Here is a 9,652-nt window from a genome sequence, read left to right on the forward strand (position 1 = left end):
TCCAAAATCTCTGTAAATTTTCATTAAAATTAATATATGATTGGGTATTACGGTTATGACAAGAGTTCAGAATGAAGGTTGCATAGTGGAATGTACTCGGGGGGGGCGGCTGAGGGGGCGGGGGGGGATTGTATACCAATGAAGGAATTTTTCTTTTACTTTTCAAAGAGAAGAGTGAATCGAGGGGAAGGGGTGGGCAGGGAGAAAAATGCAACAATGAATGAATGGAAATCCAAAATCTCTGTAAATTTTCATTAAAATTAATTTTTTTGAAATCTGATATATTATCTCACAGACCTCACAGTGAGGACTAGATTAGGAAAATCAAAAGGCCATGATTCAGGTTAGTAGCACAATATAATCACTTAGGACAATTTCCAAAATGTGCTCTTAGGTGCCTCAGCTTTAGGCCAGTGTTACAAAACTCTCAGTCCTGGCAATTATGTCTTCCCCACCTCCCCCACCCTAGTCCTCCAACAAACTTCAACACAAGACCCTTAGCTCTGGTTCAAAGGCCTAGTGGTGCCAAGGTCTGCTCCATTTGAAGTCAGGTCTTTGATCCTCTGCTATAGATGCTATGGCTGCTGCTTCCATAGGCCCTGATCTGACTGGAAAAAGAATCTCTGGCCTCAAAGAATGTGCTGCATTCTCTTGCTTCTTTGCTGGTGGTAACACTCCCCAACTCTGCATTGAGTCTGCTTAATTTAACAGTGAGACTAGCCAATCTCCTTGTGGATAGGTTAGCATTTCGTGTTCACATATTCCCATCCATCCACATGGCAAGATCAGTCAAATGGCTAGGGAAGGCATTTTGCAAAATAAGCCCTAATATCACAGAATATGACAATTCATCAGCTCAAGTGTGTGAGACATTTCATATTTATTTGTTTCCTCTAAAGACAATTCTACCACTGTTGAGATTCCATTTCCTTTACTAAAGTTGCACAACTAGGACACTTCCAAGTATTAAAGCAAAAATTCATTAAAGTCAGTTAATCTTCCATCTATTATGATTGCTGAGACTGTTCTCGTTTTCTCTGCTGCACTACTATTTAAACTGAGTGGCTCCAATGCTACCATCTCAATGGAACGTAAGGAGGTTTTCAAACAGGTAGCCAGTGAACTTAGCTTCCCCTACAGCGCATCACTGGCACTCTTTTCTAGGGTCTTGCCATTCTCTTAGGTGGGACCCAAGACTGCTGCTGTCACATGGTATTCATTTTTCACAGATACTTCCTAGTTTGGGAGAGGAACCAGGGCTTCTCTAATCATGCAACTAAAGCCACTATTACATTGTGTGATGGCTGCTTTGCTAAGTCTGTATACACTGCCTTCGAGTGAATGAGCAAAAGGTACTCAACAATCTGCTACTTTTATCACCTCAACAAATTTTCCTACAATGAACATGGCTCTCTGAAGCCTAATGTATATACTTTCTGCTCATTTGCTCTTATTTGCACATCAGACACTGTATCCTGGGAAAATGGAGAATGAATCTCTAGAATAAGAATCATTCTGTTGCTTTATGTCAGTTTTGTGTCATTTGATACCCCAAAGTCATGCTAAAGAATGTATTATAAAGGGAATTATAAATCCAGAGAGCCACATACATAGGGCAAAGAGACCAAGTATCTGAAACTCAAGGAGCAACAAAGAACAAACGGGTCTACTTCCAGTGAAGGACTCATCCCTAAAGCCAATGCTTTCATTTAGACCACCAGCCCTCAAAACTACAAAACAATACATTTCAGTTATTAAGTGCTATCTGTATTTGTTCTGTTTTGGCACTACTAAGAAGTCAATAGTTGTTGTTATGTGTCATTGACTCGGAACTGAATCATAGCTGATTTTTAGAGGCTGTAAATCTTACAGGAGGGGATTACCTATCTTTCTCCACAAAACACCTGGTGGATTCAAAGCAGCTGCATTTGAGTTAGAAGCAAAACACTCCTTAACTAATTAATATATCTACTAAAACAATTTTTTTAAGTGGGAAATGTTCAGATCCAAAAAGCAAGAAGAATGAAAATAAAACAATGAAGAAGTTAACAGGTCTTTTCTCAAGATGAAAAGTAGTAAAGGGTAACTGATTGACTAGAGCAGAGAATGTTGAAAACATAACTCCCAGAAAAGCAGCTTACTAACTTAATAATAATAGCAAAGGTCAAAATCAACAATAAAAAGAATAATCTTCCACATTAAATAACAGGGGGAGAGTTTTAAAAGGTCATTCATGTCAAGATGACAAACTACTGTAAAATATGTTTATTTTTGTAAAAAGAGCAACGTAGAGACAGCCATATCTGACCTTTATCAACTTCACAAATGTGAAGGATCCCTGTCAACAGCATGAATGAACAACATAAAATTCCCATGAGGTCAGACATATCCTCCCTACCCCATTCCCATAACTCCATTCATTTCAACATCAACCTTACTGCTTTGTTGTTGTTGTTGTGTACCATAGAGTTGGAGCAACCCATAGTTGACCCTCCAGTGGATTTTTAGAGGCAGTTAATTGCATGGGAAGAGATTGCCTATCCTTTCCAGCAGAGGGACTGGTAGCCTTGAACCACATACCACCAGGCTTACAGTGCAGCTTCTTATCCCTAGGCCACCAGAGCTCCCTTCTTATTGCTTTACTGGGTCCAGAATCCTTTGTGATAGCTCACAGATCACACAGAAACTTGTTGGGGAAGTCAAGGGTTATAATCCAGGTTAGTAGCAGAATACAATCATGATAGCTTCTGAAATGTACTTGCAGGCTTTAGGTCAGTGTTACAAAGTTCTCTGTCCTGCCAGTATTGGCTCCCCTCTCCCTAGTCCTCCAACAAACTTGGGCAAAAGGCTCTTAGCCCTTCTTCAGTGGTGTAGCAGTTCCAAGGTTTCATCTTTCGTCAGGTCTCTGGTTCTCTGCTGTGGCTGCTATGATTGTTGTTCCCACAAGCCCACCTCATCTGTCTGGCATCCTAATTCTCTGTTCATGGAAGATCTTCCTTCCGTTGCTGCATCTCCTAAATTTAATGGCAAGAGTAAACAATCCCCTTTGGATTGGTGAGACCACTAATCACTTTTGGACAGACTAACATGCCCTATTCACATATTCTCACCCATCCAAATGGCAAAATCAAGCAATATCTAGGAAAGTCATTTTGAATAAATTTTTAAATCCACAATCTTGTACTTTTGAGTTAGAGTTATGTTGTAATTCTTAGAAGAAACAAAACAGTGACTTAGGATTTTGTTTCATTTTCAGTGTAATTCTTTTCATAAAATTGTAAGAAAATCCATATATCAATGTTTCCTTCATAATAAATTTTCAGATTTTTGTCAAAATATCATAGAACTCCTTTGCATTTTATAAGGTCTCTCCTTATCCTTTGATATTAAAATAATTCCTTTCTAAATCATCACCCTGACATCTTTTTACAAAGTTTACAGATTGTTATTTTAATCTGTATTCTATTTGCTTTGTAATCTCCGCTTTACAGAGACATTGTGCTGATGATTGACTAATACACAAACATTTTGAAATTAGACTAATTTCATGAATGCTTCCTTGGTAATATGTTCATATTAGAATATGTTGTGTGCAAGGAAAGAGCTTAAGTTGGAAAATCAAAGGAGATGAACACACTCAGAATATTTATTATTATTGTTGTTGTTATTATTTTATACTGCTTTATTTACAAAGTTCAAATACACTGTTTTTCACAAAGATTCCCATTTTCTTTCTCCCCCACAGGTCAAATTGTGTGATCCATTGATTAATCCCCTGCCTCTACCCATCCTCACTTCTGTTTCCACCCTCCAACTCCACCTTGGACCCTCATATTCATTCAACAATAGTGGTCTTATACAGTATTTGTCATGGGAATGAGTTAGTATAATGCTAACTTGGCATAATGCTCTCTAGTCCCTCCTAAATTAGGTAGTAATTTACAAAATCATTGCTTCTGCATGCTACATAGTATTCCATCATGTAAATGTACCGTAATTTCTCAATCCATTCCATTGTGGTTGTACATTTGAGCTGTTTCCATATCCTTGCTATGGTGAATAACACTGCTATGAACACTGGTGTTCAAGCCTCTGTTTGTGCCTCAGTTCTCATTTTCTCAAGGTATATTCCAAGCAATGGAATAGCTGGGTCATATGGAATTTCTATGTTCAGCTTTTTGAGGAAGTACCAAACTACCTTACAGAGTAGTTGTACCATTTTAGAATCCCACCAAAAATTAAGAGTTCCTATCTCACCACATCCTCTCTAACGTTTATTACTTACTGTCCTGTTAAACTTGGCCACAGCTACTGGAATGAGATAGCACCTCATTTTGGTTTGATTTGCGATTCTCTTATCACCAGTGATTTGGAGCATTTCATCATGTTTCTGTTGGTCATCCAACTATCTTCCTCTATGAAAAGTCTTTCCATGTCTTTTGTCCATTTTGTAATTGAGATATTAGGGTTTTTTTTCTTGTGGAAACCCTTCTTGTAGGATTCTGTAAACTTTTGATATGAGACCCTTGTTTGAGATGGTATTGCCAAATGTTTTTTTCCTAGTCAGTAGTTTTTCTTTTCATGCTGTTGGAAAATGTTTTTGATGTATCCAGGGATTTAATCTTCAGAAGGTTCCATGCATCAATTTTATCCTCTCCAGACGGTGCATTTCTAGCTATATTTTGCAGTCTCTTTATATCATAGACTAGGCTATCTAAGCTTGATCTCAGTTTGTCTCTGATGAAGTTTAGGATTTTCGGCTTTACTCCCAGGTCTCTGATTCACCTTGAGTTGATTTTTGCATATGGTGTGAGATGTGGATCCTGTTTCAGCTTTCTGTAGGTGGAAGTCCAGTTTTGCCAGTACCATTTGTGGAAGAGATTGTCAATTTCCTATTTGATAGGTTATATTTCCTTGTAAAATATCGGTTGACCATAGACAGCTAGGTCTATTTCACTGACAAGACATACTATGATTATTAATAATGAACTGGAGTGTATTATAAATCATAGGGATGGTTCAGTTAGGGTAAAGTTTCAAATTGTTGTTCATACTTTCACTATAAGTTATAGTCATAACCACAACATCACTACTGGAAAGCACCCTGGTGACTCAGTGGCTAAGGGCTTGGCTGTTAATTGAAAAGACTATTTCGGTAAAGAGTTATAAGTATGGAAGCCCTGTGGGGAAGTTCTACTTTCTCCTATATGGTGGCAATTGGTAGAAACCAACCAGGTAGCAATGCTTTTAGTTTGGGTTTATTTGATCTGTGGAGTAAGCTGGAGCAGACACACTTAGAAAGAATTCTTTGTGACTACCACAATAGCTTTGAGTTTACATGTAAAAGCTCTATTATTCAGTGGTATGGTAAAGGAGAATTACTCCAGCCTTCTGATTAACTGGTATTACTTGAGTTTTCTTAACCTTGACCTACAACTCATGGGACTAAGCAGGGTGTGAAAATAACTGCACTGATTGTGATAGACTGTGACAAAGAACATATGAAGCAATCTCTTTTAAAGCCAAAAAATAGTAACTAACATTCATAATGCAATATTCATTTACGCTCTAGTGCATTGAGTTTTTACATTTGCATCAATAACTAGACTGGCATTTACAAAAAAAAGTTGCCCGTTGAGTCATCTACCACTTATAACAACCTTATGTGCAACAGATAGGAATTTTCATTTATGCCAGTTTCTAAAATTTTCTGTCACATATCAATCTATATGTATTAGGCATGAAATTAATTGGTATATAAGTGGCAATAATTTAGCTAGTAAATTCAGAAAGAGCATAAAAAAAGTACTTTTAATATTAATAGCACTCAAACACAATAAAATAATTATTATTCCACAAAATTCTAAGTGACGTTCAAATCCATTTCTTTACTAGGTTTCCTTGGCATACTACTTTTTAAATATTTACCTTTCAAAGTGATCTTCAATTTTATAATTACATAATTTCAGAGTTTTAAAAAGAACTCACAATTATAACATTTTGGTCATTTTGAATGGCAGTACTTCTATGCAATTTTAAGAAGCAACGATAAGAAAATATATTTGAACATTCTCATAGCCTAAGATTACTGGCGTGGCAAAAATAAAGTCTACTTCAACACAGCTATTCATAGTTATACAATGCTAGTGAGAATGCAAAATGGGGCAGCTTCAGGAAACAGTATGACAGTGCCTCAAAATGTTAAATATAGAGCTACCGCATGGTTCATCTATGCCATTTCTAGGTATACACTCTGCTGCTGCTGCTGTTATGTACCATTGAGTTGGGACTTGCTCATAGCTAACCATCCTGTGGGTTCACAACAGCTTGTACATTTATCAATGTTGTTGTTACATGCTGTTGTTATGTAACTAATCCGTTGCTTACCTTAGTGGATTTTTAGAGGCTATCATCTCAAGGAGGGAGATGTGCTATCATTCTGCCTTGGAGCAGCAAATTATTTAGAACTGCTTACCTTTGGGTTAGAGCTATAACTCTTACCCATTAGACCACCAGAGCTAGTTAAATCAGTGTACTGTAAAAGTAAAAATGCACCAATGTCTATTAACCAATGAATATATTTTTTAAAAATACACTGATTCAAAACACAAACTAAACCAAATCCTATCAAGTCAATTTCAGTTCACAGCAACTAATGGAACTGTCCCATAAAGTTTCCAAAGCTATGATCTTTACAAATGTAGACTGCTACATTTTTCTCCCATGGAGAGGCTGGAGAGTTTGAACCTCTATTCCTTTGATTATATATAGGTCAAGTTCTTAACCTTTATACCACTATGTTGTATTAATACAACAGAATATTAAATAACCATAAAAATTACAAGTATGAATACATGCTACAACATGGGTGAATCTTGAACATGGTGTGTTCACTAAAGGATAAATATTGTATGCTTCCATCTACATGAAATATTCAGAAAACTAAGTACAAAATACAGACAGCATATTAATGGTGGCTTAGGGCTGCAAAGTTGGGGGAAGAAATAGGGAATGAATATTAATGAGTGTAAAGTTTCCTGGGGAATAAAATATTCTGAGCTTGGATTGTGGTGATAGTTGCACAAGCCTCAATTTACTGAAGTATTTTAATTATACACTTAAAATGAGCAAATGTTGTGATAAATTAATTTATCTCAATAAAGATAGTTAAAAACATAATACGAGGGTAATTCTGAGAAGAAATTACAGGCATATATTTTTTAATTATATAAAATCATTTATATGTAAATATTTTAATTGTTTTCAGTCAAACATTCTTCTAGGTGCTATAGCACTGGTCTGTCAATTTGCTGTACAGAGGTAACTTGTGGTTGCTGTGATGCTGAACACTGTGACCCTGATGTGTCAAATGAGATAATGGTTACCAATGGTGAACAGTGTTTGGTGGAGCTCCCTGATTAAAAAAAAAAGCTTGGAAGCAGGAGTGGCATCCACTTTCACAATAGCTTGCCCCTGGAAACCCTAAGAACTTGGAGAAAGGAAGAAAGTTCATAGTGTCACTATGAGTCACCTACAATTCGAGGGTATTTAACAACAACATATGTAAATTATATGTATAATCATTTATGGAAATAACACAAATGTGAGGAAGAGATACATATTCCACTATTCCGTCACACCTGTGTTCATGTTATGATTTATTGTTTTTTGTTAGGTGCCACTGAGTCGAGTATGACTCATAGTGGCCCTATGAACAATGCATCTGAACCCTGTCCTGTCCTGTACCATCCTCACAAACCCTCTGACACACTTGAGCCTATTGCTTGAGTAACTATGCCAATTAATCTAGTTGACAATCTTCCTCTCCTGCACTGATCATCTACCTTTCCAAGCATGATGTCCCTTTCCAAGGAGTAGTCTCTTCTAATACCATGCCAAAGTATATGAGACAACGCTTCACCATCCTTTCCTCAAAGGAGCACTCTGGCTATACTTTTACCAGGACACATCTATTCGTTCTTTTGGTATGTAGTCCATGGGATATTCAATGCTCTCCTCCAACACCACAACTAAGAGGCATCAATTCTTATGCCATCCTTATTCATTGTCCAGCTTCCAGACACATAGCAGGTGATTGAAAATACCATGGCTTGAATTAGGTGCACCTTCATCTTTAAACTGGCATCATTGCTCTTAAGGACTTTGGAGTGATCTCTGATAGATTAATTATTTTCTTTTACATTCTCAAATTGTTAATAAGAAAAGGAAAGGTTATTCGTCTTTTGTGTTGATATTTTCCTATAAAATAATGCTATGATTTTTCTCCTTGAAAGAGAATGAAAAGTCATACTGACTTTAAAAAATATTTACTATTTAAAATATACTGAATCAGAGATAAGCCATAGTAAACATCTTTTCTTTAAAATAAGCAATTAATCAAGAATAAGTGCATAAATGTAAAACAATGCTTGATTATCAAAAGAATTTTTGTAATGTATTACCAAATTCTATCTTTTAATGTAACATGAAATTGTTGAATATCATTGTAGAGAGATGAATCAAGTGAGTACATAATGAATTGCAGGCCTAATGAGGAGGACAAAAGAACTGAAACTCCATTCTATTGCAGACATTTTATTTGTTTGAATATTCAGAAGATATTCATAAGAACTCTTCTATTTAAAAATGAAAGCATCTGGACTCTTGAATCAGTAGATCCAAGGTTCTTAAATCACCTCCTTCAGCAGTCAATCCTAAATTATTCGAAGTATTTTTCATTTGAAAATTCCCTAGTTTAAGGTTTGGACCTTTTTATCTTTTCTTGAAAGAATGAAAAATAAAAACATAAATTTTATGTATCTATGTGTAGTTAAAATATGACGGAAAAAGGCATCCATTTGTTCAAGACTTAAAATATCTAGCTTTCTTGGGAATTTATGAAGAGATTTAGCTTGACTACAATAAAATTTGGGCACGTTATGGATGTTTCTATTTTTAAGAATATATATAAATTTACATTATAGCATGTGAACATAAAAATATGTGGCTGTGATAAAACAACTCTGCATGCTACCCAACAGAAATAGTTATAGAATATGGAGCTGATTCTGAAATCCTATGTGCTACAGCAAATTCACGGAAAACTTGCTGTCAATTCTGGGTTTCACTAGTCTGCTAGCCAGGCTCCTTTACTATGCACCTATATCATTAACATCTTAAAAGCAAAGTAGCTCCTAAAAACAAAGTTGTGATCTGCTTTATTTACAATTCTATGCCCTATCAACCTTGAGTAAATGGCTTTTATCTCATTCTCTGACCCCTTTTGTTTCTCTGATCTGTTTTATCTACATCCCCAGTTCTGTGCTATGAAGATCTTTGTAAGGGGGCTTTTTCATTAAGTCTACTGGTAGGGTGTGAAGAAATAAAGTTAACACCTTGCCTCTATGTTCAATTCCAGCTTCCTTCTGGGAAGCTAATTTAACATTACCCACTGCATGTGGCCCATCTTTCATGTCCCCTCTAATGTATAACAGAAAATTCACAGCGCCCTGATACAGCTGATAAGAACCTTTGGATTTCTTCCCTGTGTTTGATGGGAGAATTTTTGTCAGTAAGCAATACTCTTTCTTTCCAGATCTGCCCATGGGCCTGCACTATTAAGAATGCATATTTACTGTCAGTTACTGCCTGC

This window comes from Elephantulus edwardii, unplaced genomic scaffold, assembly GCF_000299155.1.
Source record: "Elephantulus edwardii isolate Elephantulus edwardi_28Jun2011 unplaced genomic scaffold, EleEdw1.0 scaffold00240, whole genome shotgun sequence".
Lineage (NCBI taxonomy): Eukaryota > Metazoa > Chordata > Mammalia > Macroscelidea > Macroscelididae > Elephantulus > Elephantulus edwardii.